Source organism: Pinus tabuliformis, chromosome 3_1 (assembly GCF_031772625.1).
Source record: "Pinus tabuliformis cultivar Carrire ecotype Pingquan chromosome 3_1, CPIR1, whole genome shotgun sequence".
In the NCBI taxonomy this organism is placed as follows: domain Eukaryota; kingdom Viridiplantae; phylum Streptophyta; class Pinopsida; order Pinales; family Pinaceae; genus Pinus; species Pinus tabuliformis.
In genome coordinates, this window is record NC_142301.1 from 709,802,748 (window position 1) to 709,812,320 (window position 9,573).

The 9,573-nt window shown below is 35.3% G+C and overlaps 3 non-coding genes across 3 annotated transcripts; 2 read left to right on the forward strand and 1 right to left on the reverse strand.

Moving 5' to 3' along the window:
- The first annotated feature begins 3,475 nt into the window (after positions 1 to 3,475).
- Positions 3,476 to 3,547, forward strand: TRNAQ-CUG (transfer RNA glutamine (anticodon CUG)). The gene has a single exon. It is a non-coding gene; the product is annotated as a tRNA-Gln (tRNA).
- Positions 3,548 to 3,788: 241 nt separating this feature from the next.
- On the forward strand, positions 3,789 to 3,861 carry TRNAE-CUC (transfer RNA glutamic acid (anticodon CUC)). Its single transcript has one exon. It is a non-coding gene; the product is annotated as a tRNA-Glu (tRNA).
- Positions 3,862 to 4,134: 273 nt separating this feature from the next.
- On the reverse strand, positions 4,135 to 4,206 carry TRNAG-UCC (transfer RNA glycine (anticodon UCC)). Its single transcript has one exon. It is a non-coding gene; the product is annotated as a tRNA-Gly (tRNA).
- Between the last annotated feature and the right edge of the window lie 5,367 nt (positions 4,207 to 9,573).

Below are 9,573 nucleotides of genomic sequence, written 5' to 3' on the forward strand. Positions count from 1 at the left end.
AATAGTAAATATCCTTTGGATCTTCTCCTTTCGGCTTCTTCTCAATTTCTCCCTTCTCTTTAGCTATGCGAGCTTCACTTCTTTCTTTTCTTTTGTTATTCACCTTGTTTGGTCAATCCCTCTTAAAGTATCCATACTCATTGCATCCAAAGCATTGCCTCTTGGAAATATCTATCTTTTTCTTGGACTTTCAAAACTTCCCTTTCTTCATCTTCTTGATTCTTATAGTAAAGGCTTGAGACCTTTCATTCAATTTGGTGTCATCCTTTTATTCTGCCAAGATCTCTTGAGCCCATAACTCATCAAAAGGTGTAGTATGCTACTTAGAGTAGATATAGTTGCAAAATTTCTCCAATCATGTGGCAAAGCATTTAATACACAAATGGTCATTTCAAAGCCGAAATTTGTTTCCCAAAGCCCTTGCAATTGGTCCCTTATTTGTGATATCTTCATGAGATAATTTTCTATGTCTTGATCCTTTGATTTTATTATTCTATATAGTTTATTCTTCAAGGAAATATTTTGACCTGATGTACTTGTAGATTACAACATTACCAACTTTTCATACATAGCCTTGGATGTTTTCAAATCAATAATAAAGTGAACAAGATGATCTTTAATGGATTCAAAAATGATCCTTTGTGCCCTCACTTCTCCCTTTGTGTATTTTTATAACTCTTGGGTCTTCTCTTTGTATGGTACAACTACTTCACCAAGGACATATTCCATGACTTCTCCTTTAGTGAGTGTTAAGTCAATACTCTTCTTCTATGCAAGGAAGTTTGTTGATCCAACAAGCTTGTTTCTTTCCTTGCAAAATGTAGCCATATGATCTATATATTAAGACATAGAAGACAATATAACACTTACTTGTCAACCAAGAGTCCTCCCTTTTAATTATGGTTCCAACTCTCTTCATGTTTTCAAGACCTTCAAGGAGACTTCAAAGATGCTCTAAAATGATGATTTCTAGGATTCCTTCAACAATGGTTTCTTTTATCAGCTTTAAGGAGTGAATCATGATCCCAAGATTCCTTCATGCTTCCTCTTCTTTGAGATGATTTACTAGAGAGCCTTCATTAAGAACTTATCCGTCCTTCCTTAGATATAGTGAAGATGAAAGAAAAAAAAGAGAGAGACATGAAATGGGAAGAGAGTGAAGGATTTTACCAAGATTTGTAAACTTTGCTAATGAATGGAGGGTCTCTATATCCCTATATTTGAAATTCTCACTAAGGATTTTGTAGAGTTAGTTACACATATGTAAGAGAGGAATAATAACCCCAAAGGGAATTCCAAAATAATAGAAAAATTCACCATCTCTCATACATCGTCATGGTTGGTTCAACCACTTTGGTTTATGCTTAACACCAATTAGCTAGAAAATGGAATTGGTGTCATTGAAGCACACCCCAACGATGGTGTACAATATATCCAAATATTCCAAATTCCTATCCACTATTCTAAGAGAAGTGAATTATAAGATTGTTAAACACCTCAAGAAAAGCACCACCCTCTAGCCCACTTCCCCATATTATTGAAATGCCTTTGATTTATCCGTGAAATATATCCCAATATATTTACAACTAAAATACATAGATAAGACTCAATAAAGTATGTTTATCTAATAAACTTGTGTAACACAATTTTAGCCTAAATAATCCCATTGAACAAAATAATTGCTTTTGTATGTGGAGGAAAAAGCATAGACTAAAGACAAAAAGTGATGTTTAAATTGTAACCATTGCAATGGGTTTGTTCTAACACACCAATGTATTTTATTATATACCTAATCTTCTAACACACAAATGTATATTATTATAAACCTAATCTAAATCAGTTTTTAGTAAACATAAGATATACATAATGATTTGAGTACATTGACAATTATGAAGACCGAAACTAGTTACATTTTCCAACATGATTGACCTCAACCACTTGAAATATAGCATATTTCATGGTGAAAAGTGCCTCATTAGAGATTACGTCATCAAGCCTAGGAAATTTAGTGCCCTAATAAAGCCTAGTTCTATACAAGGCTTCAAGTTAGGGGTTGTTAAAGGTTTACCATCTCCTATTGTTGATCATACCTTTAAGTAGACCTTTTCTTTATTCTTGCATTCCTAGATACGCTCTTGTTGAACTATGTATTGAAATGGTAGGCCTCAAGTACTCTCTTCATAAAATATATTGAAAAGTCGACAACTTTCGAATACCACTGTGGAAAATCCAAACTCTCTATCTACAAAAGCAAACCACATAAGTGTAAAATGTAAAATATCTTTTGTTTTTTTTGCATGTAAATGGAATATTGCTAGTGTTTTCTATAGTTCATTGTCTAAATTTCGTTATGCAACTGACATGTATGGTTTTTAGATATATTAATCATTATTAAGGGAGAAAATAAGAGTAGTTTATATTATTTGAAGTGAGACGAGGGGCTTTCATGTTCATTGGTCGTATTCTCAATTTGGTTCATATGTGCTTATAGTGAGAAGAAGCAAAGGAATATTTGGATCTAATGTTGAGAGTCTTATTGAAGGGTGCACTTTGATTAGGCCCTATAAATGAGTAGCACTAAGAAGTAGCCAATTTTGGGTATGAACGAACTACTCCCCTTTGAATTCAAAGGTTTTCATTGATTAATCATTGTGTAAATGACATGTACATTATTTAGTAAGAAAACACATTAAGAGAAGAATTTATGTTTCTTATGGTTCACATAGTACATTATATATATATATATATATAATCGCATTTGAGTTACATGATTAATTGTTTGATAGTTGACAAGTTGAGTAAAGTGAAAAGCCAAGGTCTAGGTGCGTGACCTTATTTAAGATATCCATGAGCTTTGTTGACGAAGACCATCTTCAAAGAGGCACTCCATGGAAATGGGAGTTATTGGTAAAAGGGCCATCAACAAGGTGACAACGAAAGATAAAAGCACGAGAGCAAAGGTGAAAACAGTACATGAGATGGAAAAGATAGAAGTGAGGAAAAAGCCTTTTTTGTGTGTATATTTTTGATGAACGAAATGGAAATCTAACCCGAATGGCAAAATAGATAGAAGTGAGGAAAAAGCCTTTTTTGTGTGTATATTTTTGATGAAGGAAATGGAAATCTAACCCGAATGGCAAAATTTTGCGACAATATTGAGTTATGTTATTTATTGTGCACGATTACGATTACGATTACCATTATTATTGGGTGAAGGTTCCAAACCTTAATATGAGAGAGAGGCACTCGTTGGACAGAAGCGCATTTGGGATTTTTACAACGGTTAGTTCCACACGATTTTCAAAATTTGCGACACATGAAGATGAATAGGAATAGGAATAATTAAGTTTGTAAGATGTGTGGGCAAAACACACTTGTGAATCTGAGAAGTAGTGGTGCCATCAATATCAATTTCTGTTCATTGCAAAATTCGTACGGGGAATTGTTGGGATAATTTATGCTTGGCATTTCATGTGGTTCCATGGTCTAGTGGTGAGGACATTGGACTCTGAATCCAGTAACCCGAGTTCAAATCTCGGTGGAACCTCGTTGCTCTGTTTCACAACCAATGGTTGTGTTTTTCTTTTTCTTTTAATGCGGTGCGGTGTGTGGGATGATGAAATAAGATTTGAGCACTTTGTGTTTGTTTTTCTTTTAATGCGGTGCGGTAAGTCCATACTTCTCCTTTTTGATCATAGTAGATTGAGGCAATCTATTATTAGAGTAGAGTGAGTGATGGATGTGCCTCTGGGTTTCACAGAAACGTCCATGCACAAAGCGATCACAGCTCCGTTGTAGTCTAGCTGGTTAGGATACTCGGCTCTCACCCGAGAGACCCGGGTTCGAGTCCCGGCAACGGAATTTTAATTTTATTTTACATTGCGGGTTTTAAAAATGTTAATGTTTTTGTTTTTGTATGAGGGAGGACAGAGCTGGAATGGGATTGTTCTTTTTTCATCGCGGCAACGGGGTTTCAAAACTGTTTTTGTATGTATGAGGGAGGACAGAGCTGGAATCGGATTTTACTTTTTTCATTGTAACATCGCGGAGCGGAGATCTTCTGGGATTTAACTGTATGTATGTATTTGTATTGGAATCCAATCTAATACAAATTTGAAAATAGGTGAGGGACGATGCGTCTGCCGGGAGTCGAACCCGGGTCTATTGCTTGGAAGGCAATTATCCTAACCGTTGGACTACAAACGCTTTGCGGCAATCACCTGCGCCTGCTCACCTTCCGCACAAGGAAGGAAGGAAGCTCTAACCGTAACCGTTGGACCGCAAACGCTCTCGCTGTAACAATTATGGTAACCGTCTTGCAAACCACAAAATGTAAATGTGAGAGCGCATAGTTGATGATAATACTAAATTCCCCCTCAGATTCAAACCCCAAATCTCACGCAAACCAATGAATGAATAATATTATTCGACACAAACATCATCGGCTTCTTGTTATTGGTAACACGTACATAAAGTTCATTTAGGGCTTAAGGCCCATTCTTGGTTCACAACTGACCTAGACATGCTGCAAATATCACACTCATCATCATCATCCTCATGAGCATCATCCACATCACCATCGTAATATTCATAAAATTTCTCATGATTATCATCATCATTGTCATCGTCGTCGTCGTCGTCATCATCATCATCATCATCATCATCATTGTCATCGTCATTAATTTCTAGATTTCCTTTACCACAATGCAATTCTTGTACCCAACATCATAGATTATTCTATTGGCATACCTTTTGGAGAAAATCAAGAATAGGGGTTTTCTTGCTAGTACCCTTGATAATAATGATTTTTTGATACTCAAAGTGCACCTAGGATGCATGTATGAGCCTCCAACTCATGGTTAAAGGTTATGGTCAAAGTTGGCAACGATTTCCAAGAAATGATCTTTGAAGTTGATTTCTGTGCGAATGAAGGTGAATCTTAAAGGTTATAGAACATGGGTTTCTTGGTAGGATGCCCCAAATTGAGTAAGGTGAGGGCCAAATTTCAAAATAAGGCATGATTTGAGATTAATGGTTGGTTATTTAATTAAGGTTTTCCTAGATTTCATGTTGTGCCCATATTTAAAAAAAATAGGCAAATACAAATTATGCTCATATTAGCAAAATAGGCAAAATAAAATTGGCTTATGGTTAGAAATTAGGTTGTAATTTATTCTCAAGATACCTACTTGATTCATATTCTTTTAGATTGAGTAAATGGTATTTTGTAATTTCTTCCCAATTCAAAGATTGGGAAAATGAATTCAACATCCTCTTTTAGTTCAAAGAATTGAGCTCTATTATTCTGTAATTAGAGGTATGATATTTAATATATGACATCGGTTGATTGCCGAAGACATTTCTCATTGGTTGTGACTTGATCTAATTTTCCTCCAAGCACGTTTCATAGGTCGGGAAGGAAACCTCAACCCAGGTAACGTCCTACTGTTTTGTATTTTTTTACTTAAATTAGTTTCCAATTTTGATTTGGGTTTTATATTGTAGCATTTAGATCATCTTATTGTAGCACTTGATTTTATATTTGTAGCTATACAGTTAGGTAAATTAAAGCATTTTATTTTTCTTTTCTTTTTTCATATATTTAACCATTTATTTATAGTCTTCATGTTGGTTTGATATGTTGCCTCTTGCATTTTCTTTTGTGCTACTATAATTTAGTGCAATTCAGAGTTATTATAGTCATATTTTGATAAATGAATAATCACTTTCTACATGTACAAGAAAAATCAAGGTGAAAAATTGTACTTCAAATCCCTTTGGCAGGTTAGGTGTAAAGAAATTAGCAATCAATTTTATTTCGGCCTTTATACTTTTCCTAAACGATACCTTATTTCACATTTCAGTGATATGTTTCAGTTGATTGTGAACAATAGCTGTAATTATCTAATGCTCAAATCTAACCTCATTTTTATAGCAAGAACACTTAAGTTGTTAAGTGAAAGACTAATTCCTATGCCTCACACGGAGGTCTAGAACAAAAAACTAGTCACCGACTTTTGAATCTAGTTTGTTCATCAAAGATTTAATTTCCTTTGGACACAAATGGTTTATAAATTCACTAAATGGCATAGAACAAAAGATCGTACTATAGTCATATTCATGCATATATAAGCAGTCTAGACATGATATTTAGAGCAATTGAATTCTGGTCACACTTAGTATCAGTTATGTGAACAAAATGAGAGTGTCTGAGGTTTCCTTCATGAATCGGTTTCTTGATATTTGATTATATTACAAAATGATTCCTTTGCTTTACAAGTAGAATGCTTCGTGAGCTTTGATACCGCACATATTATGCATGCATCTTGCAAGTTTACGAGCCTCGAGTTGACATTTAAATATAATGGAATTTATATCATATAAATCACCTAACAATGATGATGATAACAATGATAAAAATCAATGACTAATAACGAAAGTGAAGAATGTGATCACAATGATGAAAAATACTCATTGTTGTTGTTTTTCTCATGGTTATTGATCATTTTTTTCATTGTTATCAACATTATTGATTTTATTGTGAGTGCTCTAAATTGATGCTATCATCATTATTAATCAACCCCCTTTTGACCCTATAAACTCTGCTCTTATTGAAATATTATAATCTTTTCCACGCCATTAATGGGAAAAAATCCACCTAAAGGAATACAAGGTAACTTGTTAACTATTTATTATTATTTCCAATGTTTTAATGATTTAAAGGGATTAATTAATATTATTTAGCACTAATGATGATTTTAATCCAGACCTTGTAACCCACACAACATTCAGTAATCCCCATCCATGGTTGATATTGTTGTGGACCTCCAAAGTAAGAAACAAAACATGGGTTTTCTTTGTGGCACCTTTAGGAAGCTCTTGTGTTCATTGGATCAACTCCAAGATTACTGAAGTTAAAATTAGTCACTAGTAAACATCACGGTCAACAAACCTCAATATGGAGCATTTAAATAAGGTAATTGGTCCTATGCAATAGTTCACACAAATTCACATGCCTCCAATGATTTGCAGTTTGTGTAATTTGGGTTAAATTCTAAAATTGCATGGGAATCCACTAAGTTTACCCAACATGATTTATTTTTATATGTATTGATAATTACTATGCCAAACACAGGGTATTCATGGAATACACCTGCTTGTTACATTTGCCATGTAAAAACTATATGACTCGACCCCTGCATATTGTAAAGATCCATCAGTCTAATAAGTAACTATAGTATAGTGTTTTAAATATATATTTTGATTCATCTGATCGCTAGGCACTTTTGCATTTTCTTATGTATTTTTGAATATATATTTTGATTGATCTGATCACTAGGCACTTTTGCATTTTCTTATGTATTTTTGAGATAGATTAATAAAAATCCATTGTTGGTTTTTTTTCAAGAGGTGATTTTGGTTTAATCCTGCGTGTGATTTAGTTCCCTCTCAAGAAATGTGATGTTGGTTGAGAAGGGCCCAATAATTCAACCATGTTGCCCCTGTTTCATTAACTTTGTAGTGTAGCTTGGATTGTATCTCATTTATAGATCAAGTGAGTAACTCTTTCAATTTATACTTAAGTCACATATCAATCCTTTGCTCTTTATCTAAATTGCATACTAATACTTTATAATTAGATTTTATTTGATTCCCTTTCCTTTCATTTATCATCGGAACTATAATTAGATATTCTTCATTTCATAACCCAAATTTTGTTCTAATCCATTAACTCATAATTAGATTTGTGATTCAATTTTTTAGACGCATTGATGCTCTATTTTGGTTAATGCTTCTAATTTATTTTCATTTTCAAAAGCAAGACTGACCACTGAATGACAGGGATAACATGTTGCAACTATTCATGGTTGCATGAACACCTTTTTCAATAATCGTGAAATATCATAACTTGTCAAGAAGGATGTTTGTGTTGACACCACAATGATCACGATATGTCTTAGAATTCCTTCCTTTCCTTGCAATTACATTGATTTTTGATAGAAGTGATATTTCTTAGAAATTATGAGGCATGCCCTCTATAATGAGTATTTGGCGTTCAACTAGAATAAAAATGCCACTGCAAGGTATTAGGAATCATGGATGGGTCTAGGGTCCTTGACTATAACCAGGGAATGGAGGGTTAACAAGAATCCCTCGCACTAAGCCTTACTTCTTCAGCTTAGGCATCATGGATGACAACTCCTCAAATCATCACATATTACCTTTGTAGGGCATCAATCACCTCTAAATGGTATAGGTTAGTTATGAATAAATAATGGGTCTTGAGGAATATACTAGGTCAAGGGATGAAAACAAGGGTGTTAAAACCTAAATGAATAACAAATACAACCCATGAATTTAATCAAGCTATAGCACCAGATGCATCCTCATCCTAGCGTTAATGCATCGGATCCCATCAGAATTCCGCAGTTAACTTAAAGTTCCCCATATTAAAAAATTGTTGTTGCGCATGTGCTCCTGTGAGCTCCCCTGGTCTGCTCGAAGGCCTCAACTGCCTTGCATTCAGATCAACCCACAACGGCCTTCTGATGTGTCCATGGAGTGACCGGAGCCACTGGAGGATGGAGATCCTCCTCTAGGAAGTTAGACTGAGCAAGAAGAAAAGGTAGATGCCTTTGCATCCTTGATCTCAACCATTGGCCCTCCAAAAACCAGATCGTCGATATCCGAGTTTGTGAAGAAACTCGAAGATATCCCAGAGATATCTCTCCCTTTGCCTCTACCTCTTAAGACGACGCTATCTCTAGAAGAAAGGGGATTGGTTGGCCAGTTTACAGGACTATGGCCATCCCCTCATTTGGTTCAAAAATGGGTTGAAAGGAACTAGACCTCTTCATTAAGCAGAAAAATCTCCATAAGATTTTGTGGAAGAGGGTATTACACCTTTCAGTTTGAAACAAAGGAAGATCGAGACTTAATCTTCAGAAATAACCCATACCTCATGGACATGGTGGGGTTGTATCTAAAAAGATGGACTCCGGACTTCGACCCTAAAATGGATGCTCCCAACGTTGTGCTAGTATGGGTAAGACTTCCTCACCTTCCTCTTCATTGCTTGGGAGATGAATCTGTCAAGGCCATCGCGAATGTTGTGGGGAAGTATATTGACATATGTGAACCAAAAGAGAACATGCATGCATGTGCGAGGATTTGTGTCAAAGTGGACCTAGGGAAAGGCCTTCTGGAGGTAGTAAAGATCAAAGTAGATCAATGGACGCACATACAATAGCTGGACTATGAGCAGATACCATTAAAATGCAAGGTATGTCATGAATATGGTCATTTTGCAAATAGATGTCCAAAAAAACAAGAAAGTGAAAACCTAGAAGAGTCTGAAGCAAAATGGGAACAAGTTAAAAATAAAAAATTGGCAAACAAACAATCCCTCTCTTCATCAAGCCAACCACAGGTTCCCCTTGATCCTTCTCCATCATCCCCCATCACAGCCAATCCCCCCATAATCCCTTCATCCTTCATTAATCCAACCCATTTGGACCCCTTGATGATCCTAATATACCTCCTTCATTCCCCACCTCCCCCCCTCATCTCTCC